At 36.5% G+C, this 16397-nt stretch overlaps 1 protein-coding gene across 1 annotated transcript in view; it reads right to left on the bottom strand.

The window, feature by feature from the left end:
• The window catches only part of LOC307008969 (leucine-rich repeat and fibronectin type-III domain-containing protein 2), a 150218-nt gene that overhangs the window by 36745 nt on the left and 97076 nt on the right, over positions 1 to 16397 (bottom strand). Inside the window, exon 3 of the mRNA XM_079632316.1 lies at positions 3033 to 3134. The gene's annotated coding sequence lies outside the window, so the exon portion shown is untranslated. The remainder of the gene's footprint in view (positions 1 to 3032; positions 3135 to 16397) is intronic.

Consider the following 16397-nt stretch of genomic DNA (forward strand, 5'->3'; position numbering starts at 1 on the left):
GTCTCTCAGCCATCTCTCTTTCTACAGTCTTTCTCCAAATCTCACTCTCTCTCTCCTCCCACATAATGAGTGGACACGCCCCCCACTGCTGATTGGCTACTAGTGTGTTGTGCTGCTCGGTCCGATACACTTACAACAGTGTTTCTCAGAAACTGATTACTGCAATTTGTGGCTTTTAGTTCATTTTTGTTAACTTTGAGGCTATATGATCGTATACTGAACCAAACAAACTTTTAGCATATATGAAGTTTTAAAAGATAGATTTCTCCAGCTATTATATATAGACATCCTTAATGAAAACTGTGCCCACCCAGCCATTTCTATGTTCTTCAAGACTCAAAATCAATATACTTTCTTCTCTGCATATAAACTGAATGTAACTGATCTGTTCTGACAGTTTTTGTGCCTACACAAGCTAATTTGCCACAGAGAAGCAGAAGAATGTATCCTTGGAAAAATAAACATTAAAAGGTTAGCTGTAAAGGACTACTGATGATTTTTTATTTTTTAAGATCTAAAGGCCTCTTTGTAGGTATGTTGATGCTTAAAAACAAAACAAAAAAACTCTGTGTTATTTCCCCTGATGGTGCATCTGTTGATGTGAAGTTAGATCTGTCATAGCATAAGACTTTTTGTAGTTGGGAGTGACGATGCAAACCGAGAACAGCGAACAATTCCCCATTATGTATACTCAAAATGTAGACACAATGCTCTAAAGGTAAAAATATATGTGACATTGAATATCCCATTGTGAAAGAACTGAAATAGGAACATTGATAACATCTCTGATTATGTAATAAAAATCCCCTGAACTGAAAGAACAGAGTGAAACATCCACTGCTGTTATTTCAGTCGCAATGAATATTCAACAGACCTTTTTCTGACAGTTGACGGGCACAGAAAATTGAAGAAGCCATTGTGTCACATTTTCTCATGCTATGTGCACTTCAATAATGTGTCGTGTCACATTATTACCAAAAAACTACCATGACAGAACACACGAACTGATGGAGAATACAAAAGTATCCTTCCCTGCTAGCTTTTGTTCCTGCTCTACAATAAATAGCAGGGAGACCAGTGGTAGCATTTTTATATTTTCTTGTCTCAAAAACTACATCTACTACTTATTTTGGGATAAGAACCATATGTTCCAAAAGTGACTGTAACATTAATAGGCTTATAACAGATTAGATTATAATTTTAAATTTAATTGAAGACCCAGTGTGATAATAACCCCTGTAATATGGGCATAGTTTGGAGCAATTAAAAAAAATCACCTATTTTAATATAACTGCTGCTCTAATAAAATTAAATATTACTAATTACAACATTATGGAATTGTTTCCATTTCCAAAACAATGCCATTGTTGTACTGTATATATCAGTAATAATGTTCTGTGTGTGTGTGTGTGTGTGTGTGTGTGTGTGTGTGTGTGTGTGTGTGTGTGTGTGTGTGTGTGTGTGGGTTGTTTTTTGAACATGTACAAATTCTGTACGGAAGGGTTAGGTGATTGAATATACAGTCTGTACAGTTTAAAAATCATTATGTCTATTGAAAGTCCCCATAAAACATGGAAACCCAACATGGTAACTGTTACTGGTGACGATGTAAGTAAACATCAGTCATTCATGTTATCTTTTACCCAACAACTTTGAGACAAAATATACATTAGATTGAATAAAAAAAAATGGAAATGTTGGAAATCGCAGTAAAGTGAAACAATCACACTTTGTTTTCACAGGCAGAGACAGGACTTTACTGAGCATGTGCGGTGAAACTCATTTGTACTTGAACTTATTTAAAAAATGTAATACATGTAGTTTGCTACGTTTGCCCTGTTATAATTTTCCTCAGTCTCCCATACATTTTTTATTACAATCACACTGGTTAAAAAAAATGGCTTAACATCTGTGCAGACTGCTTTTGAAAAATTAATGCAGGGAGACAACGCTCCATGCAGACAGAACATGTCCATTGCTCTTGATGGTAAACTCATCTGCCATTGCTCCCAGTGACTTTTATCTGCGGCTCGTTTTCTTTTATCTTTAGTAAGTCGAAGGGACCGATGCTAAATTGCCATATGGATTGATATTTTATTGTATATTGTATTGCATCTCTGGGTGAATATTATAAATAAATTAGATTTACTATCACAAATATTTCTATGTAGAAAATTATGTGGATCAAAATATCATCATACTTTTAACAAAAGATGCCTGTAAAAGCATAGATAACTTGTGGTGTGAGAAGAGGGATACTACACTACATCACTGACATTATATATTCAGAAGAAGATTAAATAAATATGTGAAACAATATTGCTGTATATTCTGAACTGCCTTCATAAATGGAGTTTGTGGCTATTTTTTCCCAGGCACATGTATACTAAAGGTATAAACTAATACTATTTCCAAAATATGATTGCTGCTTTTGAACAGTTACATGTTGTAGATATATGATGACAACATATTTCCTACAAATATAGCTTAGGGAGAGCAATTCCTCAACCTTGATCCTAAAGCAACCAGACATGGACCATTACATATTCCATTGAATATTTCATTATATTCCATTCACATACCATGTCTAAAAGGTGAGTAAAAATAAATTTCCAGTCCCAGAAAAAAAAAGGTATGGTTTTAATATGCTCTCTAGTGTCAATCACAGATGTAACAATCCTAAATGCTTCATTGTCCTTAAAAAAAGAAACCCTACCTTGACCACTAATTCAAGTTACAGTCAACTAATGTTAGGGACCAACCAGAAGCCAAGTGCCCTGCTCAAGGGGACAATGACAATAACATGATCTTTAAAATCACCCAACTCATCTTCAAGGTCTCTCTCCTAAAACAAAGAAACAAAGAAACAACAAAAACCACTGAGCGATGTATAAGCTTAAACCGATAACATCTCTCCACCTTTCTTCATCACTGTCATAAAGCAAAAAGCACAGGTAAGCAGGTGTAAATTGTCTGAATCTAAGGGTGCGAATACATCCACACTTCCACATCAACAGGTACTTCATTCTTACCTATATTGTGTTTTGTGCCATATGGTTCCTTCTCGCAGCCTTGATTTCACACACTCTCAGACAGCAGGCTCACCCTTTAGTATTCCACAAAAAGCTCCCAGTCTACAACAAAAAGGCAGAAAAAATATCACAATTATTGTCGTTCAACAATGCAGTACATGTTAAAAATATCGCCTAAATGTTGCTTTCTACACATAAATGCCAGGATGTTTGGATTTAACAATCATGCTATCTTTAAAATGGTGATTTATTTTCCTTTGACGTCCATTTTGCGTCTACAGCTGTGCGATAGCATTTAAATCCCCAGGAAGTCCAGATAAAAGTTTATTTATTAAATTACATTTTTACAGCAGGGGTTTGAACAGCAAAAAAATGCAGCTTTGTGGTCACAATAAGATTTATGTTAGCTCAATATAGAGTATTATGTAGCATTCTCCACAATGTCAGATGGCCTGTCTATCAACACGCTTCTACTATAATGGAACATGACGCGCTGAGGCGGAGGGAATGTGTTTGAAAGCTCACTGCTTCTTTTTATTACTATTCTTATTTTTTCTGTTCTTTTGTGTAGTTGTGTGGATGAAGTGTAATGTGCCATAATTTGTGTACCTCACTGGAGAGAGTTTCTTCACTTGTCATGGCTGGACAAACAAAAACACACTCGTTTCCAAGTTTATTTGAAAGAGGGAGGATGTCATTCCAGACGATGAGGCCAATAATAAGAGGAGCTCCAGTAATATCCTGTTTCTATGTATGAATTCTTATCTTCATACCTCTCCTGAAATAATAATGCCCAGCCTTTCTTTCTTTCTTTCTTTCTTTCTTTCTTTCTCTTTCTTTCTTTCTTTCTTTCTTTCTTTCTTTCTTTCTTTCTTTCTTTCTTTCTTTCTTTCTTTCTTTCTTTCTTTCTTTCTTTCTTTCTTTCTTTCTTTCTTAAGAAAGCAATGTCTAGGGCAAGTATCCTTATGTTACTACTTAATAATAATGCATTTGAGGAAATACTGTCTATTTTGATTTCAATATAATAAAGGGTGAATCAGGACTTTGGCGGTCAACCTTCAAATATATGTATATAGGTATGGTTATTATTTTTAATAAATAATATTTTCATATGTATGCATGTCTTTTTTTCTTTTTCTTTTCTTTTTCTTTGGGAAAATACATATTTACAGGCTCATATTTTTGTTTAGGGAGTCTACTGGAATACATTTACATGATATATTTAACTCTTATAATTGACATTGTTGCAGCACCTGTTTTCATCCTCTGTTTTAGTATCAGTGTCTTTAAAACCCGCCTTCTGAAAAGCGTAGTCTACTCTCAATCGTCCGCCAGTCCCATTCTGTTGTGATTGGTCTACCACTTAGAACATGTGTCGGAAATGTAACGACCAAAGTTGGATAATGACAGTCAAGAACAACAAGCTGATCGGCACCTTCGAAAGCTCAACATCTTTCCCAGTGGTCACTTTTTTATTTTATACCTCTCTTACATTTCAGATGTTAGGTTATATGCCATTTCTCTGCATCACTGTAGAAACTGCTCATCCGTTAATACACTGAACTGCATCGGACTGCACGGTTTAGAAAGCAGTCGTTATAAAAATCGGGAGAGTACAACAAAAAGCTGTGGTTGTACTGCTGAGGAATAGTGCTAAAAAAGCATTTAACCGCTGATTCTTCAAATCTTCTGCCTTTGGAAGTCCATGTAACTCCAGGGCCTTATAACAACCTCTGTTTGAGGACTGAATACAATAGAAATGTAAGCAATTATTCACTGAAAATCTTCGAAGGACATCCACCCACTTTTTCTTGGAATGTTCGTGAGAGAAACAGTGATGTCTGGTTCATGAACAGATCGTTTTATTGAGTCAGATCTTTTCAATGACTTGATTGATCCAGTTCATAAAACTTTTTTTTTCTTCATGAACTGAACTGATAAGAGTCTTGAGACTCAATATCCCACTTGCAGTGTTATCAAACAACTGGTGTGAATTACAGATTATCAGTGAATAATGTATTCAATTTTGGTCTGTTCCTCACACAATCATAGCTTCAGAAGACTTGGAACATATCACGAGTCACATGTACAAGATTTATGATAGTATTATTGCACATTTCTTGTCAGTCCTCATGTACTATCTGGAAAAGAGTGGTCATGATTTTGTGTATTCATGCATCGTGTTCCAAAGAAGAAAGTCATGCAAAAACCAACATGAGTGTGAGTAAATAATGACAACAATTTCATTCTATCCGAACATTTTTGTGTGATCCTACTTTATCAAATAATTCCAGCGAGGATGCCGATAAGAGCAAAACATGACAATTTGGAAAACAATTTCCACACTACTCCATTTGCATTTATTTTTGCTCTGAGGCATCAACAATTTCCATATGCTCAGAGTCGGATTAGCAGCACGCTTGCTCAAGTCTAGCTAGTGTTTTTTTTTTTTTTTCCTTCACACCAGTTTACCGCATCACATGTGAAGCGTATTCCCTATCCGGCTTCAAGTCGGTGCAGTCATGCAGGCAACATCAGATGGGTAGGGTATTGACAGCTCTTTAAATAGAACTCTGTGTGTGTGTGTGTGTGTGTGTGTGTGTGTGTGTGTGTGTGTGTGTGTGTGTGTGTGTGTGTGTGTGTTTCCATAATATGATGCAATCTTCTCTTGTGGGAAACAGTAAAAATCAGCCATCGTGCATTCTAGGAAACGTGTGTTTAAATCTCACTAAGATCCTAAACTCAAGCTTAGTGATATGTGAACTGACATAAAATGGTTGACCTGCACTTCAATGCATTTATGAAACACAAAAAAAAAAAAAAAAAAAATGACCACAAAAGAAAACAATTGTTTGAAGTATTTTGAATACCCACAATTAAATGAAACAGTACAAATTGCTTGTAATATCTAAAAGCATCAGCATCTAATGGAGGGATTTGACCTTTTTAAAGAGACTTTAGAGATAAATGAGGAAAGATGCTGTAAAGCGCTCAGTGACACACTCTGACATTTGCATTCAGAATAAACAAACACCTCTGTTTGGCTAAAAGAGGCTCTTGAGATGAACACTCAGTTGCTGAGCCTCAAGAGAACAACTGTTGAAATATCATCAATTAACATTAGATTAAGCTTAAAAAAGAAAAATGAAAACACTCTAGGCCATTCACACTTTAAGACGACAGATTTTCCATAACAGCCTGTTCCATATCATTACACACCGCCTGTTTTGCATGCATCTTTGTTACAGTCAGTGAGAACATTCTGAGATGCATCTTCCTTTGATGGATGACTGGCTCCATTCCAATGATACCAATTTTTGCTAATATGAGAAGAAGGAAAAAAATCCACATTTAAATATTTGGTGGGTCGCCCCTTATTCACAATAAAAAAGAAGAAAACAAATCTTAGTAAATTGTTTAGATCTTAGTAAACTGAACTTGATTCATCATGTTTATCCAATTGATTTGTCCAGTGTTTTTGAATTGATGAAATCATAATTGAAAAAAGTTATCTAAAAAATCTCATGCAAAAAAGATACAAAAATAGTTGTAGATTGAGTTTAGATTTTTTGGTCTGCCACCATGTTGACATCACGGCCGTATCATGCAATTTACCAAGTTACTACTAATAATAATAATCACAATGTTTAATTTACAGAGCTTTCAGCTCATTGTGCCTTACAAAGCATAAACATAAAAGTGCATCTAAACAGAACAAACCAAGTTGTAACAACAAACATAATATACAGAAAGACGGGGTAAGCTGACTATCCCACCACCTTAAGTTTGTTTTGTCTCTTGACCATAGATGGCACAAAATCCCTTCTGATGAGTTGATGATGATGTCTGTTGTTAAATAGGAAAACTGCAACACCCATAATGCACTTGGTATGTTGCCGTCCAAGGCCACTCCCACCAGTCTCCTCCTATTGGATATGCTTGACCAGAGTCAAATACCACCTTGCTTTAGTAGGAAATACTTCTTAGCAAACTTTTAGTCATAATGGTATCCCCAAGTTGCCCCAACCCAGAATTGGGCTTGTTTGAATCAAGACAACCCGTTCTAAATAAAGGTCTGCGATTTACTATGGTTTACGGATGTTTTGCATGGGAACAAACCATAACGTGCTGCAAAAGCCTCATCTGTATACTGTTTACATGTGCGTTTGTGGTGACTTTTTATGGTTTACATCATTAAATTACAATCGGTTCGTGAAATCAGCCAAGTTTTGTGATACCAATCGATTCATAGAATGTGATTATCAGCCGATTGATTAGAGCATCCCTAAAAACAATGTTGATTCAAGATTCGAAATAAGTAGACTCAAAGATTCAAAACAAGCGGTATCTTAAAAAAAAAAAAAAAAAAAAGAACAAAGAAATGACTAAAAAGGAACCCAATGAGCAAGAATATGAGAATGGCGCATCTGAAAGAACAGTCTGTTCCACATGTTCTGTAGACAGCCTCAATTTGCCTGAGTCAATACAGAGGCTTTATGAGGGTCAGAGCTTTCAGAGCAGGCTGCGCACACAAATCCAAACACAAAATGGGAGTTGCTCAGCCACCAGACAAAAAACAAGCCCACTCTTATTATAGAAGTAACCTGGGCTAACCTTCGCACCTCTGTTCAATAAGTTACACTGGCTGAGCTAAGAAACACAGGTGTTATTTTCCTCAACTCTCGGGGCATACAAAAAGTTTCATAGCATGAAGTTATTATGAAGTTATAACGTGGCATAGAAAAATAATGAAAATCCTTCACACTGGAAAAAAAGTGTCTTTTTTTTTTTTTGCATGCATGCATGCAAAAAAAAGAAAGAAAAAAAAGTGACTAAGCTTTGCAAGCTCATTGGTCCAATGGGAGTTGATAAAATTTCAGAAGGACATATAGTATAAAATCCTACATTAGATCTATGGTCAGAAAATAAATATATAGCTTTCAATATGGCCAACAGAACTAACATTTTTAACCTGACTATCCCAAACCAACAGCTCACTGGCCCTTTGATTAACCTTTCATCACCATTGATCAGCAGTTAAATATATTAAAGACAAAAAGTGCAATATGCCTGCAGAGGTGTCATGCTCATTCAAACTTGTTAGCATGTGCCCCTTTATATAAATAGTGCCATCAAATGCCATCTATAGGTGAATCTAGCCAAAATGTAAATTTTAAGATTTGACATTTAGATTACTCTAATATATCTGCATGTTCATGTGTTTAAATAAAATATGCTTGTTATAAAAGACAATAAAAAACAACTTAGTGCATCAAACCCCCACCTTTCCAGATTTTGACTATGTCGGCATCGGCCATCAATAAAATCGATATAAGTCAACCACTACATGTAAGGGTAAAGGTAAGGTTAAAGCACATGTACAGTGCTATGCATAAGTTTAGACACCCATGCTAAAGTTGACTAAAAAGAGGAATAAAAAATCATCTTTTGGAAATTGAACTTAATGCCTTAATTTAAAAAAATAGGAAAAATCCAACCTTTAAGGACACCAATTTTCTTTGTGAATGAATAATGTATCGTAAATAAATAAATGTTCTTCCTTAAAATACAGAGTGCATAAGTTTGGACACCCCTATGTTAAATTCCCATAGAGGCAGGCAGATTTTTATTTTTAAAGGCCAGTTACTTCATGGATCCAGGATACTATGCATCCTGATAAAGTTCCCTTGGCCTTTGGGATTAAAATATCCCCACCTCATCACACACTCTTCACCGTACCTAGAGATTGGCATGGTTTTATTTCAGTTAGCCTAACAGCTGGTTTGATTTGCATTGAGAGATGATCTTATGAAAAGTACTCCATGCCAATCTCCAGGTATGGTGAAGGGTGTGTGATGATGTGGGGCTATTTTAATTCCAAAGGCCAAGGGAACTTTATCAGGATGCATAGTATCCTGGATCCATGAAGTAACTGGCCTTTAAAAATAAAAATCTGCCTGCCTCTATGGGAATTTAACATAGGGGTGTCCAAACTTATGCACCCTGTATTTTAAGGAAGAACATTTATTTATTTACGATACATTATTCATTCACAAAGAAAATTGGTGTCCTTAAAGGTTGGATTTTTCCTATTTTTTTAAATTAAGGCATTAAGTTCAATTTCCAAAAGATGATTTTTTATTCCTCTTTTTAGTCAACTTTAGCATGGGTGTCTAAACTTATGCATAGCACTGTACTAATGTGACCCAGATCATGTGAATTTGATACAACTGTAGCTTTGATACTATGAAGTCAGACAGTAAATAAAAATTGCACTTGTCATGCCATCAAAAGAGATGCCTTTGAACAGAATCAATATCATGAAGTGACTTACATTTATGAAGTTTCATTCGGCTTATGACCTTGTGTTTGGTCTCAAGAATACTGATGTAAAGCTAGTCCCACAGTGCTGCAGCTTATATAGGGGAACATCCTCAGGGAAATAGATACTGAACATGTAGAGACACACTATATCCCATGGACATTCATTTATAATATAATTTTGTATCAATGATGTGTAGTAACTATGTAATAACATTGATCATAGTCCTCAGAAAAAATAGATCATACATTATTTTTCTTTACAGATTGTAGTAAAACGGCAAAGTTGACTTCTCAACGCAAGAACTCAGTGCAAGGCCTAATGTAAGACATAGCCTTAGTTCAGGAGGCCGTTTTTACGACTACCTTAAACTCTTGGTTCTCCTGTAGAGAGGTGTAATCACATTTTCCACTAGGTTTGGGACAAGTGCTCCTCAGATAAGAGCTTATCATATTCTTCCATGTTGTTATTATGTGCCTCTTGCTTGAGGCCCATGGGCATGTCCACTTATCTAGGTTCTGCAATTTGAGAGGGACCGCTGGGTTCAATGCGCTGTCTCTTTTCTTGCTATGAGCAGCATGTCGGAAAGAGATGTTACTTGGGATCAGTAATGTTCCCTGGGTAATAAAATAACCTAGAAATATAATTTGCTTCCTATTGAAGGAAGGCCACAAAAGTAATAAAAATCAGGCTCGCACATTACATTTTCTTATTTATTTAAATACCACATATTGTTTTTTAATGGCGCATTTCTTGCAGACTACCATGCTGGACTGCTAACATTCACTATATAATGGGCATGTGCATATTATCTCAAACAATGAATATTGGCAAGCCTAGTGTCGTCAATTCAATCAATGTTTAATGCATAATAAGGATTTATTCTACAGTATCACATTCATCGGCTCTGAATATAATATTTATATAATATAATAAAGAGGCTTCATTTTTATTTGTACTGTAGTTCAATATTGGTGACCCCTACCTGAAATGCTGAATATAAATCTAAGAGGTAAGATAACACGGTTCTAGATAACAGCAAATCCTTATCATGACAAAATAAAGCCAAACTGAAATCCTTATCATGACAGAATAAAGCCAAACAGAATTCTCATTTGACTTCACACATGCCATCTCTCTTGGTTATTTGTATCGATTGGATTGCAGTAACACTTATTTTATACGTGTATTATGTGTTTGTTCAATGCAATGCAAGAGATTAAATAAACAGATTTACATTTCCAGGAATAATAGTAGGCCTACTGGTTGCAACGCAACAATACAATAGTCTGGCTAGCTTAAGTTTGAGGTTCTGTGTAAGCAAATGTTGCTTGTATCATTGCATCATCGACATGTACAGTATCTTGTTTTCTGTTGGTTGCCTTGCAAAAATTGTAATGAGACTAACATCATTCATAAGCATGACAAGATAATGGATACAACCAGGAGGTTAAGGTTTGGCTGGTTAGCATCATTAGCATTAGCCCCCGCCGGTATTCAACTACGTGAGTGAAACATCAGTGTATCTAGACCAGAATGATGAAATCCGGGGCATCTCACAAAGGCAAGCTGTTATAAAGTCAGCAGTAACCCACTAATAAATTAAACCAAACTGCGGGTGAACAGAGAGTGTAAATCATACAAGCCCGAACGAACCCCCCCTCACTGCCTAAGGTCCAAAATTTAAGTCGTTTTTTTTTTTTTTTTTTTCATGTGATTATTGTCATCATTGTTTTAATCAATGCTTGTGAGAAATATTCTGTGTTGCTGTTTCAAATTAATATGATATATGCGCGGGCGGCACACACACACACGTCCAGATAGGTTCGCACGTCAGAGGACTTGGTGTGTGTGTTCATTTGAGCCTCATTGGTCCGTCACTGCCCGTCAATGTCAGAATAATTGAGATAACCAATCAAATCAAAGTAGGCGGGCTTTATGTTCACAGAAGCGGCTGAGCGCGAATTGTAGCAGCAGCGCGAGGCACACCTCGACGCGTCAGTAGTTTATGCTCAAGTGCGAGATAAGATGTAAGTAGCTAAACTAAACATTTCATATTTGACAGCTGTTTTAGATCCTGCATGTTAGAAATAATCAGGCAAACTTATAAACTTTGTCTAATTTCGCCATTTTTAACTGAATAGGCCTATGTAATGTGATTCATGTAACTTAATGTAGGCTAATAATTAGTTAAGGCTATAGTTACTGTCATTGTGAGGGGAGGGGACAAAAAACATTAACGAAGCCGTTTTCATCATATAAGGCACAGGTTAATATGAATGTGTCTACATATTCAGAATTAATATTATAATATAATTTGTAGTCTTCAGTAAATTAAGGTGACTCAAAGTGCACCAGATTAATGAATTTATCTTTAAAATGTACAAAATTTTCTTACGGGGGTGCATGACCCCGGACCCCCCTAGAGGTAACGAGCTCCACTTACAAAATTATTGTAGCCTATTTGATGTTCTATGAAAAATACAAAAGTGATTCTCTTATAATTAACAAAACGTAGCCTATACATGATCAGGATTTTTTTCACCTCCTTTTTTTAATTTTTTTATTTGTGCATAAAAGGTCACCAAAATGAAGTATTTGAACCTCGTAATTAAATACAAAAGTAGGAGAAAAACTGCAAAAAGGTCCACTTTTTGGAAAAAAAGAACTCCCCCTTTCAATAGGCTGGCTACGGACCTGTCATAACCATACCCAGACCCAAGAAATTATCCTGAAAGTCGCCTTGTCCTTGATTTCCTCGGTTTAAACCGCAAAATATCCAGAGGCTCATTTTATTCAAGAACACAATAAAGGGATTTTTTTTCCTACATTAAAACTGCCATTGAATAACTTTTTAACGTTTCTGTTGGAAGATTTGAAAATGACGCTTGTGTTGCAGGATCAGGCCTGTTTTACACATCTTCTAATTGGTGCATATTCAGTTTGGCAGCCTTACTGTGTTTTAAACACGTGTTTAAAGTGCACCAATTATGCTATTTTTTGGCATAATTGGTGGTTGTGCCAATGTTAAAGGTTCCTACTGTTGTTTTGGAGGTCTTCTACAATAGTTTTATATGCATCCAAGGTAAAAAAATAAAATAAAATAAAAACACACCTAATAATAAACATTGCACATCACCTCGTTTCTCAAAGAGTCTTCTAAAATGGTTCGAACTGAATTCGAAGATTCAGTCTCTCTAAACCCCTCCTTTCCGTGAGAATACTCTGCTCTGATTGGTGAGACGGCCCAGTCTGTTGTGACCGGTCTACCGCTTACATCGCATGTCGGAAACAATCTGAATTTCAGCTGGGACGTTTCCTCAGCGCTTAATTCACACAGCGATACAAACAGAAACGATAGAGTTCTGTGTGGTTTATAACAGGAAGCAAGACTGGAATTGCTTTCTCTTTTTTGGCAGGTCAGAATCAATTCTTTCTTTTAGGAGACAACATTATTTGTCATGCATTTAGTTTTTACAAACTTTCCAGACCTTTTACATTCACAAACAGCTATAGTACACACTACATCAAAGGACAGTTTTGAAATGGCATAATGGGGAACTTTAAATGTTGAGGCTTTTTTTGCTTTAAGAGCAAGTTGGAAAGAAACAAACTTTATGGACAATGGACACTGGATTTGTCCATGAAAATCTTTAGGTTGTAACAGTTGAATATTTGAATATGTCGCCATACTACCTAACATTTATATGGGCCCCTAATCTTCTTGCTTGTTAGGTTTAAATACAGGTATGGTCTAGAAGATAGACCGAGCTGTTTGGGAAGAGGAAGGCATGGCTTCCCTCTTGCATCGTCACATTTCTCTGCAATTAAAAGGACAGCTTTACCTTTTCATTTCACCGCAGTGTGTCTTCTGTGTCCTACCAATTCATGCTCCTAGCAGAACTATTTATAACTCTTTTGTACATATTTTAGATAATTTGTACAAGTGGTATATTGAACATTTATGATTGAAGTTGGTATGAAGATCCATCCCAAAAGAATTTTAGATGTATAGCAAACGTGTAACTCATAGAAGTGCGAGGTTGTTATAAGGTTGCTTGGGGTCTTGGCAATGGGAAATCTTGTGTTAAAGAAAATGAAATTATATTTCATGTTTGTATGCTGAAATAAATCAACTAGTGTTGGGTTGTGAATTGAATGTGTGCCCCCTGGCAACCAACACAAAAACAACCGTTAAAGAAAAGCCAGTAAGGTGGGCTTTCACAGCATGCAACATTAAGTTGACATTTAAGAAGGGAGATTTTTTTGCAGCATAACCACACAATACCTTTCAATTTATTTCCACTTGCTACCCGTCCCCCTTTCCCTCCCCCAGTTCTGTGTAAACTATTTAAAGCCTGAAAAATGGCATGCAGTGTGAATAAGCTCAATCCAGCGTGTTGACGGGAAGATGTTTAGTGTTTTTTTTTTTTTAAAGCTCCTGATATTCAGCACTTCAATGCAGTTTCTCAGTCTTCTACCGAACCCCAACTTACCCACCCTTCAGACTGGGATGCATTACACATGGATTTTAAACCCCAACACTTCATCCCTTTTTCCTGTAGAGGTTTGAGAAAAGCTCCTCTCCAAGACTTTTTAAGTAGCTCATCTCATCACTCTAAGCATATTTGTAATACATCGTATAATCTCGCTTAACTTTCTGATAGCTCGTCTCGGCGGATTACGAGCAGCCAGCTGCCACTTCTTCTTGCCTGATCTAGTCTACCAATTACAGCAATATGTAACTTTGAGTTTTTAGGACTCCACGGTCTAAAGGCTAAGCATACTGAAAAATATTGGTTGGTTTCTTGTTCCTCGAGTTTCCTTTGAGCAAGTCACGTGACTGATGGTTTCATGAAGCATATGCAGAACGGCTGTTAATATGCTTTCACTCCAAGCTTGTGATGGTTGCACTTCTTTTGCATTTACAGGTTATCAACCCACTAAAGTACTGAGTAATACAGTAGGTCACTACATGGGTTAAGATTAGGTTTAGATTTAGGCTCAGGGTTAGTACCAAGTTATTACCCAGGTATAAGTACAATAAGTACATAGTATGCATATGCAGAACTAAAATAACAGTCCTGTGATTCTGTCACAGTCCTGTGATCAGATGTGTCTGGTGAAAATATTGCTTACGTTGCTGTATTTCAGATATTCTCTTGAAGAATTGCAATCATTGGTTTCTTTTTCTATTATAGACTCACATGTTAGGTAAAAGGTGGTTATTGTGTTGTACAGCAGGGGTGTCCAAACCTGCTCCTGGAGGGCCACTGTACTGCAAAGTTCACTTCTAACTTGCCTCAACACACCTACCTGGAAGATATTTTGGTTCGGGTTTGTTTAATTGGGGTTGGAGCTTAACTCTGCAGGACAGTGGGCCTCCAGGAGCAGGATTGGACACCCCTGTTTTTTCTTTCTTTCTTTTTTTTTTGTCCAAAAAAACATTTGCTGGAGGTGGAATATGGTTAAGGTTAAGGATAGATTTTGTGGTGTGGTTAAGTTTAAGGTAGAATCAACAGTGTAATTATAGCTAAATTAATTATAGATTTAATTACATGCAGGTATTTTTTGTAAACGTGTGTACACAAATGCATTGTATCAAAATTATTCATTTAAATGCAAGTACATAGTTAAAGACACTTAATATAATGTATAACCTTATCAGCATGGCTCATGCATATTAGGTGACATGACATTCACTTGGTAGTTGTACTTGATTTCACTGAATTGCAAGTAAGTGGCCAATAGCCATGTTAGGATTACGAATTACCAATTGGATGCTCGAAAATGGATTCCTCCTTTGTCTTAAAGCTGCCAGATTTTATATATTTTTTTCACTATATGGCCAATTATTATAATTATTACACAAGTAGTCATAAAGGTTGCTACACCCCCCGGAATTAGTACTTTTCTCTAAGAGCGGGTCAAAATGATTAAACAAACATCCATATGCTGCCGTATATCGGTTATGGAGGAATTAATGTTAGTTGCCTGAGCAATCAGATTCATTTGGCAGAGTTGCATCTGATATACATCTCAAACCACATAATGCTTGCTGTCCATCTCAAGCGTGTCTTGACGGGCATTTAAACTCTGTCTTTTCATGCTCTGACAGCTGCCCGATCAGTAAAAACATGTGGAAAAGTGACCAAGTGTAAATAAACCCCCAAATGTCCAAGATTTGTGTATGTGTTCAACCAATTACTGCACACCCAGAGGCCTAAAACAAATTCCACTAGTATGCCTGTATAAAAATCATCTTGTTCTACACAGATGCTTGGTGTTGTCATCTATGCCCTACAAAAATGGATTCTGCTCTCCAAGTGACACTTGAAAATGCGGGTGTCCTGAAGATATGAAATGTTGCAGATTGAGTATGTCTGTGTGGGAGTTTATGCGTATATGAGAGAGAACGAGTCAAAGAGCGAGGCGGAGAAGGAGCGAGAGAGACTTACTGTGCAGTCTTAACAGTGGCATGTTTGTTCTTCTTTCAGTATGTGTGATGCCTTGAGACATCAGTGAGCTCACAGCTGCAATGCTTTGGACACCGGCGAATGAAATGTCAGACACCCGGGGACAAGACACAGATCTCAGCCTCAGCGTATCGGAATATCAACACAGCCCTCAAGCTAGATAAAGAAATGAACTGCTTAGAAAGGCGTGTTTTCACAAGATTCTAGTGAGATGGTTTCCCTTTTCATGCATAGCAATGCCATCTGTGTTGAGAGAGATGGATGACTTTAGTTCATAGTCGCTCTACCAGTTACGGTCACTTCACGTGGCTCTGATCATCCTTGTCCAGCTCAATTTCATACTGGCTGTCTCAGGTCACATATCAAGCAGATCATACACTATTTATGTCTCTGTATCAGTTTTATATGTGATCCAAACAAATAATTTCAAATTAAAGTTGACTATCAACAAATTATAATTACATTCTCACAGTGCAAACAGAAGACAAAAGGTTATACAAAACATAGTGCACTGCAAAAGAGTAATTCATGTTTTTATTCATTATTTTAGGATTTTTTAGGATGTTT

Source organism: Phoxinus phoxinus, assembly GCF_949152265.1.
Source record: "Phoxinus phoxinus genome assembly, chromosome: 13".
Lineage (NCBI taxonomy): Eukaryota > Metazoa > Chordata > Actinopteri > Cypriniformes > Leuciscidae > Phoxinus > Phoxinus phoxinus.